The sequence below is a fragment of the Lactuca serriola genome, chromosome 1, assembly GCF_051521515.1.
Source record: "Lactuca serriola cultivar US96UC23 chromosome 1, Lser_US96UC23_V15, whole genome shotgun sequence".
NCBI lineage: Eukaryota > Viridiplantae > Streptophyta > Magnoliopsida > Asterales > Asteraceae > Lactuca > Lactuca serriola.
In genome coordinates this window covers 233,901,029-233,917,155 of record NC_136408.1, presented here as the reverse complement: position 1 = coordinate 233,917,155, position 16,127 = coordinate 233,901,029, and positions in this window count along the sequence as shown.

The following is a 16,127-nucleotide window of genomic DNA, read 5'->3' as shown; positions in this document are numbered from 1 at the left end:
GAATGGGCACAGATATGTCAACACGATAGGTTATAAACCTCAAGTCGTGTGCTAGGGAAGACCTTCAGATTCTATTCTTGATTAGTTCTTGAGACTTTCAAGACCTTAAAGACTCCCACTGTCCTCTTGACCTATAAGACTCCCTTGTCAAACATCCAAGAGATAGTGCGGATTCTAATCAAGACAAACACTTCACAACATTGGCCTTAGTTGGTCTTTGTTTTATCCAAAACATCACAACTTACCAATTTCAAATGTACAAGAGTAGAAAACTTTTACTCTTACATTTGACAAGTGTTTTAAACCTTCTTTAAGACATGTCACTCAAGTTACAATCTTGGAGTATGACTCTAAGACTTGTATTGGAACGAAGTATGACTCATCTTCTTGATTTAACCATTTCAACAATTCAAGATCCCTCTTCTTAGTCATAAGAATGCACTAAGACTTCCTTAGAGAACTAATTGTGCTTTGGTTTCTTAATCATTAAGATGATCACAAAACTGATACTAAAGTACTCTCCCATCTTTTCAGATTTGAGAAACTTTTATCCTTCTGCCATTTTGATTCTTCTTATTTGCTCTGCCATACATTGGAACCTTTTCCAATGTCTTAGAGTTACACTTAAGCTTGTAAGTATAATCATATTTACTGAGCCTTAGTAAACTATGACAAATAGTCTTATCAATCTTTTGTGGTGGACTTGACCAGTGCACAAGACTATGTACTCGATCCCTTAGTCCATTACTTGACTCACACATCCATGTGACCGAGTAATTAGTCTTAATTTTCCAATACTTGAAAGTTCTCATTCATCATGCTATACAACTTGCATGATTCCAAGTTCCGGTCCAAATGAAACTTGGGTGATGAGAATCTTTCCTTATTTGGTAAATATAGACATTACCACAAATGAAAGAATCAACTTCATATTTCCACTCTTGCTCTTAATGGAATCACATAAGCAACAATTTTTCCTCAAATGCCATTGTAAGGATATTTTAAAATAAATAAAATAAAAAATTTTCTTTTATTTTAAACTTTGCGGAAAACTTATCCTTACAATCCATATGAAAACTTGTTGTTACCTATTCCTAAGCAATATCTCATAACTCCTAAGAAGTAGCTCAAGAATCCGATCTTTAAACTATGCGATAGAAATCCATCTACGCCATCAGATTCAACATATTCTTTCTTTAAGTTTCTTCACTTTTCTTTGATTCTTAAAACATCACCATGTGACGCAGTCACATCATGTATCAAGAATCTCAGAATAGAAACTTAACAGAGTTAGATAGTGGACTTTACCTGAAGTAGAGTCAAGCTTATTGACTTTAACATCCTTAGGTAAATTTTGGCAGCTTCGCAACCAATGCCCCTTTCTTTGGCAATAAAAACATATGGACCCTTTGATAATGGTACACGAGACTATCACAGACTTAGCTTTTCTCTTTACCATTTGGTCAACCGAGTTGACTATGGCCGATCCCTTTCCATCGGGAAGAGAGAGCTTTACTAGATATCCAATGTCATCATTGTCAATGTCCATAAAGTTTTAGGAAGTTGATCTTAGCAAATAGATAAGATCATTAAGGGTCTTGTCATAGTCTGTTTCATAGGTGTCCCAAAGGAACTCACTATGTGACTTAGAAAGTGATTGAACCACCAACTTTCTCAAGACTTTGACACCCAACTCTCCCGGCTTGTCAATATGTGACTACATCTCCAAGATGTGATCACACCTAGACCTTGCCTTGCCAATAGGGCTTGAGTGACCTTAAACTTTTCAAGAACTTGTGGGTTAGGGAGAATGGTTGGAGGAGGAGAAAGAAGTATGATATCCATGGGACATCATCTTCATTAGGAAACCTTGTTTCAAGAGATTTGGGAAGATCATAGGTGTCTAAACCAGACATCTTTTGGGAGATATTCAAGATAGTTGATTTTAAGTCCTTAATATGACACCCAATATGAAATATTAAGGCTAGGACCCAACAAACTATTTTATAACTTAGAAGAGGTATGCCGTAATCCAAGCTAAAAAATATTTGAAGGTAGGTGAATGACGATTCACCAATTTCCACCAAGATAAACGAAATGTATTATTAGGTTTTAATTGGTTTTGAAACTCCTAGATCTTTGAGATTCATTGAACTGTTCAAAGGCATGTTTCAATCTCGAGTGTGCCCTTCAGGTTTTGTGACTGGGATGCCGAGGATCACAAAACAAGGTGTGAAGTAACCATGCAAATCACTTGGTACCCTTAATAAATTACCCCTCAATCGATGTGCCGGTTAACCACACACGCTCCATCGATACTATGATAAATATTAAGTCACCCTTTACCTACCTTGTTATGTCCAAGTTAGTGTGCCGGTTAACCACACACGCTCCACTAACGACTTAGACAAAGTGTAAAGTGTAATTTCATGGGTTAGCACCTTATTCACATTTTTCCTAAGTAACTAAGATTGGGTATTATTAACAGTTTAGTTACTTAGTATTATCATTAATACTTTTAATAAAGGAGAATTATAGTCTTGTCAAACCCGTTCGGCTAATGACCCTCCACCGGTTAAGCAAGTGGTGGGTGAGAGTGGACACCCATTAAGTTGCCATTTTATAGGCAACAACCTTATACCCACCTTATAGACCGGCTTTGTGAATGAGGCGTACTAGCGGTAAGACTCACTTTACTCTTATACATATATATATATATATATATATATATATATATATATATATATATATATATATATATATATATATATATATATATTATTAACTTATAATATTATAAAGTATAAGGGTTGAATTTTAACTTTTAAAATTCTAAGGGCTAACTTGGAATTAAAGTATTCATAAGTGAAAACTTTTCAAATTCCAAAACTTGAGGGCAAGTTTTGAAACTATTCAAAACTAATTAATTCCATAACTTATGTGTTTAAAGTAGTTTTAATCCAAAAACTCTTCAAGTTCCATAACTTGAGGACAAGTTATGGAAGACTTTAAACTAATAAAAGAACTAACTTTTTCTTTATTTTATAACTTATGGATTTAATTATGGTTACATATTTTTCTTTAATGAAGTGACTCTTGAACTTCCATAACTTGAGGACAAGTTATGGAGTCATAAAAAATTATTCAATGACACAAGACTCTTCATTTTGTAACCATTGCCAACTTTTATGAGTTTTATGAGTCTTAAATGTGACTTTTCATGTAACTTGAGGACAAGTTACACAAACACATTTTATACTCAAATCTTAGATTAAAATGGATTGAAAACAACTATTTCAATTAACTTTTCTATTAATCTAAGCAACTCATAAGAACAAGATAATTCAAATCAAACTTTTTCATGTAATTAGTCTAAACCTTAAACTAATACAAAACATGAATCTATTGACAATTATCTTTGAAAATGGATTAGCATGAACATTACCACATCAAAAAACACGTTTATAAGTTCAAAAACAACTTAGGGTAATGTTCCTAGTCCATTTCTAGCCAAAAAGGTCGAGTTTATGCTGTCTGGGGGTCCAACTCGTCGAGTGCATGAACCAACTCGGCGAGTTGGATCGAATTCATCACTTTTTAGGCATGGACTCGCCAAGTCTCCTGATGGACTCGCCGAGTCTGATGACTAGACAGCAAGAAATTCGATTTTTCAGCTTCTATTGCAGGTATAACAAGAAAACAAACCTGGCTCTGATACCACTGTTGGGTTTTGAGCATTCTAACACTCCTAAGTGTACATGCAACCCTAAATACCTTGGATCTATGTTTTCTCTATTATACATGCAAATAAGAACATCCAAGGTATTATCCTAATCTAGCATACAAAAACTATGAATGTAACAAGATAGAATACATACCTCTTGATGTAGCTTGATGTCTTCAAGCTTTAAGAGCTTAGCCCCAATAGTGTGGAAGCCTCAAGTGGAATCACAAATCACCAAGACACCTTGGAATACTTTAGAGAATATGATTACTTGGTTCTCTCTAGTGAAATTGGCTAGCCCTTCTTTAGTGTATCCACACTAGTGCCAATTTCACCAACCAAAGACATCTTTATATAGTATGGAGGATTAGGGTTAAACCCTAATACCCATGACCTTTCATTTCCTAGGATCCATGGGTTAAACAATCCATGGACTATCCATGAAAGCTTAGCCCAACCTAAATGAACTTGGCCCATTCCATATATATAAGAGTCCATATTTAATTAGTTCCTTTTGATCACTTAATTATTTATAAATTAATTCTTGATCAATACTAATTAAATAATATGATTCCATATTAATATATTAGAACTTATAATATATTAATATTAATCATAAACATACTATTCTCAAAAGATTATCCATATAAATTGTGTCGGTGAAGTGCAACCCAAATGGACCATGCCGGGTCGGGTCAAGTACATACCAAATATAGTTATGGACTTAGACATTAATCCAACAAAACTTAGCATAGTTCGGGCCGCCTCACACAAGGATCGGTTTCGTCTTTCGACAATGCCGTTTTGTTGAGGTGTGTAGGGGGCTGAGAAGTTGTGATTGGTTCCTTTTTCTGCCAAAAAGTCTTCAAATTCTCTGTTCTTGAACTCCAGTCCATTGTCGCTCCTAATGTTGTGAACCACTTTTCTCAGTTGCACTTCAACCTGCTTGATGAACATCTTTAGCTTAGGAGTAGCCTCAGATTTGTGCTTCAGAAAGAACACCCATGTAAAACGTGAGAAATCATCAACAATAACAAGAATATACTTGCTGCCACCAATGCTTTCGATTGATGATGGACCACACAAGTCAATGTGAAGCAACTCAAGTGGTTCAACAACTTTTGTGTTTATGATTGATGGGTGACTTTGACGACTTTGTTTCCCCATTTCACATGCAACGCACAAGTGTTCTCTATCAAACTTGAGCAATGGAAGACCCCGAACATGACCTCCGGTGACAAGCTTGTTGATGTCTTTGAAGTTGAGATGTGAGAGCCTTCAGTGCCACAACCAGCTTTCATCAGAATGAGCTTTGGACAAAAGACATATAGCTGGATTTCCTTTGATTGGTTTGAGATTGAGAGGAAACATTTCTCCTTTTCGGTCTGATTTGAGAATGACCTTGTTGGATTTCTTCTCTATAATTTCTGAACCTTCGTCGTCGAGTGAAACCTTGAGACCGGTACCGCCGACCAGTTGAGATACACTGATGAGATTGTCCTGCAACCCTTCAACGTACGCCACCTTTCTTATTGTAAAGTCTCCATTGGTTATCATCCCATAACCCTTTATCGTTCCATAAGAGTTGTTGCCGAACTTGACATTCCCACCATTTTGAAGAGATCGAAACTCCCTTAGCTCTTCCTTCCTTCCTGTCATGTGACGTGAGCAGCCACTGTCAATGTACCATTCTTCCTCGAACTGCTCGTCACTTATAACCTGCAAAAATTAAGCAGATTTAGGAACCCAAAATTTCTTGGGTCCACGTGAGCCTTTCATAGGAACAGGAATAGTAGGAGAAACATCAACAAGATATGTTCTTTTTATTAATGTTGTTTCATCTTTCCTCTTAATAGTGAAAACTGTGATTTTGTTAGGGTTAGTTACAGACGTTTTGGTTTCAGATTTTGGTGTTTGGGCATTAGTCTGCTTTTGGTCTTCCTGGACTGAGGAAATCTTCGATTTTCCTTTCAAGTTCGTTGATGATTTTGAATTTTGTGCAGGAACATAATTGGGTTTAGAAGAGAATTGAGAATGAGAGGAATCAGAACGAGTGAATTTATACTGGGAGTTTTTCCTGACTTGAGGTTCTAAATGACCCTTTTGTTTTTGGTCATTTGGGGGACCGAACCAGGACCTTCAGTAGCTTTTTCCTTCGGGACCGAATCTATCCTTTCGGTTGTTGTTGTTCTCAGGACCGAACCTGTCCTTTCGGTTCTGTTCCTCATGCGTCCTGAAAGTCTTTTTCTCTGACTTTGAATTTTATCAGGATAAGAGAAATGAGTGTTTTGAGAGCGCCAAAACTGCTTTCGCTCTAAGAGATTCTTTTTGTATCTTAGGTTTCTTTGCTGCTTTTGATTTTTCACCTGTTTCGGTTGTCTATGGATATTAGCCTTTTGTTTTAGTTTCTTAACAGCCGGTTCACTCTTCACAGATGAGGTTTCGCTTGTGGAGGTGACTTCTTCTACAAGTATTTCTTTTGTGTCGCTTGTACTTGGCACGTCAAAATTGTCAGGCTTATTTAGCGGCTCTGGTACATATCTTCCTTTGGTTTTCCAGGACGTTCGCTCTGACAGACCGACCATTTCGTCTGCATTATCTATAGGAGCTGACCAGAACAACTCATCACAGCCATCTGCATTATCTTCGTTCACTATGGCAGTGAGTTCAGCTGTTTGATGTTCGGTTACTCCTGTGACTTATACCTGATTTGGAGTAGTTCTCACCTTCTGAAACACAAGAGCTTTTTCTTTGAGGGTCGGGGACTTATTTTTGGACAAACGAGCGAATTCCATAGAATTTTCAGAAATTAGATTTTTGTGATTTTCGGGTTCGCTCTTGACAAACTCAGAACAGTCAACTTCAACCTCTACAGAAATTTCACTCATATCATCGTCCTCATTAAGTTTAGATGCGTTTTCAACATCAATTTTATTTTCTGAACTTAAATTGGCACTCAATGAGTCGAATTTTTGTATGGTTTCGGTCCTGAGTTTCAGCTTGTCGTTTTCATCCAAAAGATTTTTCAGCATGTCCTTATGGTCTTTGGACTTTATAAAAGATTCTATTTTGTCCAGAACGTACATATAAGTAGGATTCACATCATCAGACGATACAACACTTTCACAGTTGTATGCTTCAGCATCGATTTCATCCTCCTTAAACTCAAGGAAGGGTAAAATCATGTGGTGTATTTTCTGCCCTATTTCACAGTTCAGATGCAGTTGAGTAATGTTAGAATAAAGTCTTTTAGCAATCAAACAAAAAACATTTCTTTGTTTTAAAAGTTTCAAATTGTCTCTTTGCAAATAAATATTTTCATCCTTAGACTTAATCAGCTCCGACTCCTTCTGCTCAATCCACATCCTTCGCTCCTCACTCTTGGATGACACCCTGCTTATTTGGTCAATTAGGTCAAAATTGGTGACCCGTGTTTGAGTTAAACAACTATCCAGATTTGAGATTCTTGAATTTAAGTTATTCAATTCCTTTTCATATGATTTCTGTGGAATTTTGAACGAAATAAAAAGAGATTGTACCTTCTTGATCAATTCATCAAGTTCATTGATCTGCACACTAAAAGGTTTTGCTGTGAAGCATAAGTCCTCTTGCTCCTTGGTGTCCTCATTTCCACCATCTGTATTGTATCCCCTCATGTGAGATACGTCAGTCACCATCAGACACTTTCCACTACTTTCACCACCTCTTGCTACATACGCTTTTCCATGAGAAGGCTTTCTCACCTCATCATCTTCTGAGTCGGTTGACCACACCTGTACGCCACCGAACTCGTCATCCTCTGCCAAACCCTGTACAATAAGAGCATTCATAGAAGGATTAGTAGCAGCTTTCTTTCTCTTAATCTCTTCTAGCTTTTTCATCAGGATTGCTTCTTCATTTTTCTTTCCTCCACAGTAACAGCAGCTGACACCAGAATCTGCTTCAACCTTCACCTCTTTCTTTGGTTCTTCAGTCTTTGGCTCCTCCCTTACTTTTTCTGAACTGTAGCTTCCCTGCCAATTTCTGTTTTTATTGGCAGGAAAATTCTTCTTGATGAATCTCTTGGGATTGGACACCATCATAGCATAATCTTCTGAAGTTAGATCGTAGTCCTCCGGGTTCATATCTTCATCTTCTACTACATTCTTGCTTTTAGACAGGAGGGCCAAGTACCCCAAATTTGACACCACACTCTTCTCTTGCATCACTATCTTTTCTTGGAATTTCAGAATTCCCACCAGTTTCGCCAGCGAATATGACTTGAACTGCTCGTGAGCTTTAACTGTAGACACAACAGCTCTGCATTCGGATCTTAAGCCATTCAGAAAGGTGACCTTCTGTTCAATCAACTTCTTTTCGATATCATGTTTGATCATCTTGCTGAGAAGATGATTGAAGCGATCAAACGTCTGTATAACAGACTCATCAGAGTTTTGCTTGAACTCACAAAACTCAGACAAAAGCAAGGTCTGAATTGATTGTTCCAAATCTTCATCTAAAGAATACAGCTCTCGCAGCTGATCCCAGATTTCTTTAGCTGTACTGCAGGAACTCACCAACCTAAACGTGTCAGACTGAAGAGTGAATCAGATCAGTCTCAATGCTTTGATGTTGCACTGAAACTTCTCATTTTCGTCTTGAGCAACGTCTTTCACATCTTTTAACAGATCATTATACTCTTTCTGAGTTTTAATAATTATGGATGTTCCTGAATAAGCAATTGGTCCAGACAAAATGGCTTCCCATATTAGATACCCATTATCTTCAGATCCGATGATGTAGTCTCCGAAATGATGCACCCAAACCTCGTAATCTTGAGTGTAAAGAATTGGAATTTTTGTTGTAGATCTAATACTATTTGAGATGTTGATATGATTAGATTGAGAATCGTCCATGCTTGATCATTTAACCTGTTGCAAGATCAGACTTGTAACATGTAATATTAGGGTAAAATGAATAAATAATGAGATACGTCAATTATGGAGTGACGGCTCAACAAATATCAGTTAATGCGGAACAAACCCTAATCACTTCCTTCACAGAAGAGATGTGTATGAATTACACAGCCTCCTGCTCTGATACCAATTGATAAGTTTATTAAACTTTTGATCGATTAGATCTTATAACAGGCGAATCAAGAAAGTAATAACAGTAAGATAAAAACACAAGAATGGATCTGAAAGAGTCGAGTGATTCAATTAACTCAATCCTCAGCAGAGCTCGATGAAGAACTTCCGCTGTAGAGGATATTAGGGTTACAAAAGATAAGAACTGTGAACGCTATGAAAAACTCTATCAAAATCTCGTTCAAGAATGCATGCAAGCATCTATAAATAATAAACCCTACAAAATAACTCACGGATGGACTGCCCATACCGGAGACTAAACTGGACTAGCTAACGAGCCCAAGACGCAACACTAACTGGACCTAACATATATATATATATATATATATATATATATATATATATATATATAGTATAAATTAAGATGTAATCTTATTTCGCCATTTTGGTAGAGTTTGAATGGTTGGTTCCATTAAAGTTTGCAACCATATGGATCATTCGGGTCCCAAGTGCTTAATATATCTCAGATCTGATCTTCTAATTATATTGATGTCATGCATGGGTTTTTGACCCCATTTCTCACCATTGTAACCTAATTTTGGATGAGAAATGCATTAGACATGCATGTATTTATAGCAAAGATTTTTATGAAGCTTTTGAGTGATAGGAAGCTTTTTGGAAAGTATGAGTGTTGAGCTTAATATATTAGGTGCTTAATCCATTAATTTATTGTGATTAGTTCCCACAACATGGGAAGTATAATGGGCGAGGCCCGTTATGCATGTTGAGCGGTGCTCGTCATGTTTTTTGAGTGACACCCATTATGGGGGGTCTATTGGTATGATATATCTTGATTCACTAAGCTTCGTGCTTATGGTTTTAAGTTTAAATGTGGTATATATATTATCAAATATTGGAAGAGCACGACATGATTGCACCGCATCCACTGGAGGTTCCGCACTATCATTTTATGATACTCTGATGTTTTGTTTTGAAATCTACATTTGAAACTATGATGATTTTTTTTATGAAATGGCTTTTGGTTGGTTTGATTTATTTTTAAAAGAAAATTATACTTTGTAATTTGGGATGTTACACCAAATACCAAATTTCAATCATATCCATTCACTTAGATTAGCAAGGTCATATAGTTGCAACGTGACTTTCATGCTTTAGCTAATTAATGCACTTTTTTAAGTAGATTGAACAAACTTGTAAGGTCACACCTTGTGATCTGATGAGTCAAACATTCCATACGCCAACCATCAGCGCCAGCGTTAATATAAGCATCACCGTTAACGCCTCAATCCTTATCAGCGTCAGCGTGTAGTTCTAGAATATTTTAAAATTTTCGTGTATTAGGTAATGATATATATATATATATATATATATATATATATATATATATATATATATATATATATATATATATATAGCATATTCGGTATTTTTGTGATAGGGATCATTTCTAAGTATAGATTAGATACAATATCTTCAATCAATGGATATACTTGTATAAATTAATATATATTCAACATTAGCATGAAGCACTAATGTTAACTTCTTGGTGACCGTCTTTGTGACAACCCTTTTTCTTTGTGAAAATAAACTCTTTATTGGTGAAAGATAATTTTGTGAATCCTCACTATCCTTTACTTTTTTTGTTCTTTATTTTTTTATGTTGCTTTGTTCTTGTCTATTGTAATTTAAATATATTTTGATACACTCAAGTAATTATGTCGACCTCTTACAATCCAAAATCAACTGTTGGCAACAAATCCCTCCGTTTTCATGAACTCAACTTCTTTGCTTAGAAATCAAAGGCCATGGATGCTCTTGAGATCATGGACGTTGACATACTCGACATCATGAACAAAGGTCTCATGGCCGTTATGCATCAATCATCCAATGACGGTGCATCTAATAGTAAGCTAAAGAAGAAATATGTGCCGAGATAGAACAAGGAGGATACAAGATTGCTAAATCTTCATGTAAAAGTGAGAATTGCAATTAGAAACTTACTTCCTTATTCTATTTACCGTTTGGTCCAAAACTGCTCAACTTCTCAAGAGATGATGATTACACCATCATCCACTTTTGAAAAGGAAAATATCTCAGAAGACAAAGCTTTAATAAGTAATTGTATCATGGCCCAAATCATTAAATCTCATGTTAACACATCAAACGACAGCATTGGCACTCTTGATGCTGATCATTGTCAAACTTCTATAGATTTTAAGTCAACAGGGGACATTGATGGGTTTTATGCAAAACTTTAAACTCTTAAGTGTGCATGCAACCCTAATAAAGATCTATGCTTTCACTATTGAACCTATAACTGTGAACATCAAAACGAAACCCTAAGAACACTATGTTATTTTTTAAAATACCAAATTAGGTTTAAGGATTACATACCTTGATTGTTATTATAGAAAATAACAATGAGCACCTTCTTGTTGATCTCTTGGAAGAAAGCACCATAATTGTCGTGCCTCTAATGGAATCACAGCCTAGCTAGTAAGAGGATGAGTATAGAGAGAGGAGAAGGGATATCCAAATTTTGTCCAAGGCTTATTTAAGGAAGGATTGCCGAAAATGTGAAGGGCTATGGCCTTTATATAGCTGAGGTAGCTTCGTGCCAAAGCTAGGGTTTAAAGAGGAAACCCTAAATCTCTTTGCTTGGTGAACAAACAACCCATTCCCCACATTTAAGGGGCTTGTACGAAAACTCTTGGGCTTGCCCATGTGATTTTTTGTCCAACTCATCCAATGTGGTCCTTGAGCCTTATTCCTTCAACTTTCAATATATAACGAAACAGTCCCTACAATTTTAATTAATACTATTGAACCCAAAATTAATTTAAATTAATATGTGGGTAATTATTAATTAAACAATATGATTTATAATTAATATATTATTGTCATAATACATTAATAAATCATTTATTTAAATTTATTTCTCAAATAATAAATCAACCTCTCTCTCTATCTCTCCAAAATCATCATATTTAGTTGCTAGGTTTGAGGGCAACCCAAACGGACTATGCTACTATCAATTCAAGTATATACCAATTATAGTAATGTGTTTAGACATCTAATCCAACCGTTTTCCACTTGGATAAGTGTAATAACTATAATTGCCGGTATAACTTCTAAACTGATCAGCAAATTATAGCTTCCAAAAGCCATTATCGAACTCTGACCTAGTCAGTTACGTTTCCTAAGATAAGCGAACATATAATCCTCCATTCTACAAGGTATCATTCAGACATGAGACATGGAACAAAATTACTCTCATTGTCCAATACTTTGTTTCCCAATTTACGATTTGTAATGACATAGCACTTCTAATCGAACACAACAATTTAGTCCTCATCGGGCTTGACGCTATAAGTCAACACCAAACCACAGAGGGGCCCAAAGATATCGCTTTTCCCTTTCAGGAAAAAGGAACAAATAAACTTTGACTTATATTCTTGAACCATTTACACATCAAATTATGCACAACAATACGTTTTATAACATCATGTTACTGATGTGTTTACGTATCATCAATGCCCAAATGACTTGTAAACCACAACTCATATATCTCAGCTTCAAGACTATAAGATATTATCATCTTAGAATTACTCGTGATGAATTCCATGAAGTAATTCTCTGAGCGTAGGTTAATCCAATACTTCAATCTCCATTTCAAGGTACTCATGAACATTGCAGCAATACCATTGCTATGTCTAAAACCTTTTAGACAATCAATAATCTAACTCATGATAGTCTTAATTCACTACTTACTTTTAAAAGTACGAATGAATGTGGAATTTGAATAATAGAATTATTCGGGAAGTAAAACATGCAAAATGAAAAACAATAATAAAAAATTGACAAAAGGTAGTAAACAAACTCATAAATAATTCACTATTATTTAATCACCAGAAGTCAATTACATTTACTTTGTTACAAGTTTTAAACAACTATCTAACTACTAAAAGTAATACGATCTTTCAGACCAATGCCCCTAGCATGTTGAATGTGTTTAACCCTACCCTGACCCTTTGTGAGGGAATCAGCATGATTCTCTTCTGATGATACCCCCTTCACTACGAGTGACCTTCTTTAATCCTTGTCAAATGAAATGGAATTTTTTGTCGATATGTCTTGATCTTTCATGATCTCTTGGTTCCTTTGACAAGGAAACCGCACCTTCGTTATCACAAAAAATTTCCATTAGCACCTTAATAGCTGGAACAAGTCCAAGGTATCCGATGAATTTCTTCAAACAAATTGCCACCTTTGATGCTTCTCTTGCTGCTATGTACTCTAATTCAAAGGTAGAATCAACCACCTTCTCTTGTTTGGAACTTTTCTAGGTTACTGCTCCTACATTTAAGATAAACACCCAGCCAGATTGAGAACGGAAACTGTCTATGTTTGTTTGAAAGCTGGTGTCACTACTCCCACCAAGTACTAGGACCCAATCCGTAGTCTTTCATAGATACTTGAGAATACTCTTAACTTGTCTCTAATGAGCTCTACTAAGATTTCCCAGATAATGACTGACCATACTCAAAGAAAAGTCCACATCAGGGTGAGTACATGTCAAAACATACATGATACATCCAACAATAGAAGCATATGGAACTCTACTCATTTCTTCTATCTATGCATCAGTACTTATGGTCTGAGTCTTACTCAGTTTGGTATTACTCTATATACACAACTGTCCTTTCTTTAAATTTTCCATACAAAAAAGTTTCAGTACCTTTTCCAATTATGTACTTTGACTAAGCCCAATTAGTATTTTACTCCTATCTCTTAAAATTCTTATCCCCCGAATATAAGCAACCTCTCCTAGATCCCTCATAACGAAACACTTTCCAAGCCAAGACTTAACCTATTGTAAAGGTCGAATGTTGTTTCCTATAAGAAGCATGTCATCAACATACAACACCAGGAATGTTACTTTACTCCCACTAGCTTTGACGTATACACAAGATTTATCTTCACTTCTAAAGAAGCCAAACTCCTAAACCTTCTCATCAAAGCAAAGATTCTATCTGCGAGAAGATTAGATTGATTTCTCATGCTTAAACACTCTATTTTGAAACTTTGCATATGAAAAACCCTCTGGTTGACTCATGTAAACATCCTTATCCAACTTCCCATTAAGGAAAGCGGTTTTGACATCCATCTGCCAACTTTCATAGTCACAAAATCCAACTATGGCGAGGATTATCCTAATAGATTTGATCTTAGTCACTAGTAAGAAGCTCTCGTCATAGTCAACCCCTAGTGTTTGAGTAAAGCCATTCATAACTGGTCTTCTTCTTGAAGATCTATTTCCACCTATCTATCTTATGACCTGGTATATTATCAACCAAATTCCGAACTTGGTTGTCATACATGGACTTGATCTTGCTGTCTATTGCCTATTGCCATGTGGCTGTCTCAGGGCCTGATATTGTTTCCTTGTGGTTAGCCGGTTCATCAAAATTGACTAGTGTATTTTCACTAATAAACATATCACCATCTGTAGTAATATGGAAACCATAGAACTCAGGTGGCATTCTAACTCTACTGGAATGCCAAAGAGGTAATAAATCACCAATTGATTCAACTGGAATTTCTTCCTCTTCTTGAACCCCAACATCTTTAGAGGTTCCTTCATCGTTTTTTCTTTAATCTCTTCAAGATCAATGGTACTCCCACTGTCCTCTTTGCATATGAGCCCTCTTTCATAAATGACTCCTCTTCGTACTACAAAGATGACGTTCTCACTAGGTCTTTAGAAAAAATACACAAAGGACTTCTATGGGTAGCCGATAGAAATACATCTCTCACTTTGAGGTTCAAGGTTTTCATGAGTCTCTCGTCTAACAAAAGCTTCACAACGCCAAACATTGATATGTGCTAACGAGGGAAACTTCCCGATCCACATCTCGTGAGGTGTTTTGGAAACCTTCTTATTTGGGACAAGATTAAGAATGTGGGTGGTAGTCTCTAAGGCGTACCCCTGAAATGAAATTGGAAGAGAAGCTCAACTTATCATTGAACGAACCATGTCCAACAAGGTTGGATTGCGCCTCTCAGCCACACCAGTAAGTTGTGGTGTCCTACAAGGTGTGAATTATGAAACTATTCCACACTCCTTGAGGTAGTCGTGGAAATCGATACTAAGATACTCTATGCCTCTATCTAATCAGAGCATCTTTAACTTCCTGTCCAATTGATTCTCGACTTCGTGTTTAAACTCCTTAAAATTTCCAAAGGTTTCTGGTTGATGCTTGATTAAGTAGATATAATCGTATCTGATATAATTATCAGTAGAAGTCACATGGAATTGATTAGCATCCCTTGGGGTGGATCTGAAGGGCCCACACACATTTGTGTTTATGAGGTCCAACAAGCCTTCACCTATTTCACAAGAACCAGTGAAAGGTGATTTTGTCATCTTACCCAAAACCCAATATTCACATTCATCATCTAACCTTAGGTCATATGATTCCAACACTCCATCCTTTAGGAGTTGGGCGATATGTTTTTTATTAATGTGTCCAAAACGACTATGCCACAAGCAATCTTTGTCTACACCATTAGAAAAATCATTTTGAAATACACTATTGCCTAAATTGTCTACACACCATCACAAGGTAAAGCTTCAAAATAAAAAATACCATTTTTATAAGAAGAAATAGAACCAATATCATCATTAAAAGAATATATAAAACCTTTTTTAAACAATGCATGAAAGGAAATAATGTTTCGTGTCATTTCTGACGAGTAGCAACAATTCCATAAATTTAACCTAACTCTATCACTAAGGACTAGACTATAAAGTCCATTCATGGTGACAGGTGAAGATCGCCTATTCACCATGATCAAGTTTATTCTACCATGCTCCATGTTCTCACTTCTTCTTATCCCTTGAAAATGAGAACAAACGTGAATACCACATCCTGTATCAAGGACCCAAGAACGAGAAGATGATGAGTTTTTAGGTTAGATAGTGTATACACCTGCAGACGCCAGCTTCCGTCACACCCCAAACCAGAACGGCGGAAACGTTCGGGGGTGGATGACTTCATGTATAGTAACATGACAACGAGTATAATAGTGAAGAAAGCAAACACAACCATCATCAATATAACTGAAAGAGTTACATCATAGAGTAAGTTTACATGTTGCAAAATCAACTACATCATGATGAAAAAATAAGTTTTGAATTTAACGCCTTAGCGTCCCGTCCTCGAAAGCAGTTGATTACCTGTTTAGAGATTTCCTGAGAATACAAGTTGTTTGAAAAAGTGTCAACACAAAGGTTGGTGAGTCCATAAGAGTTT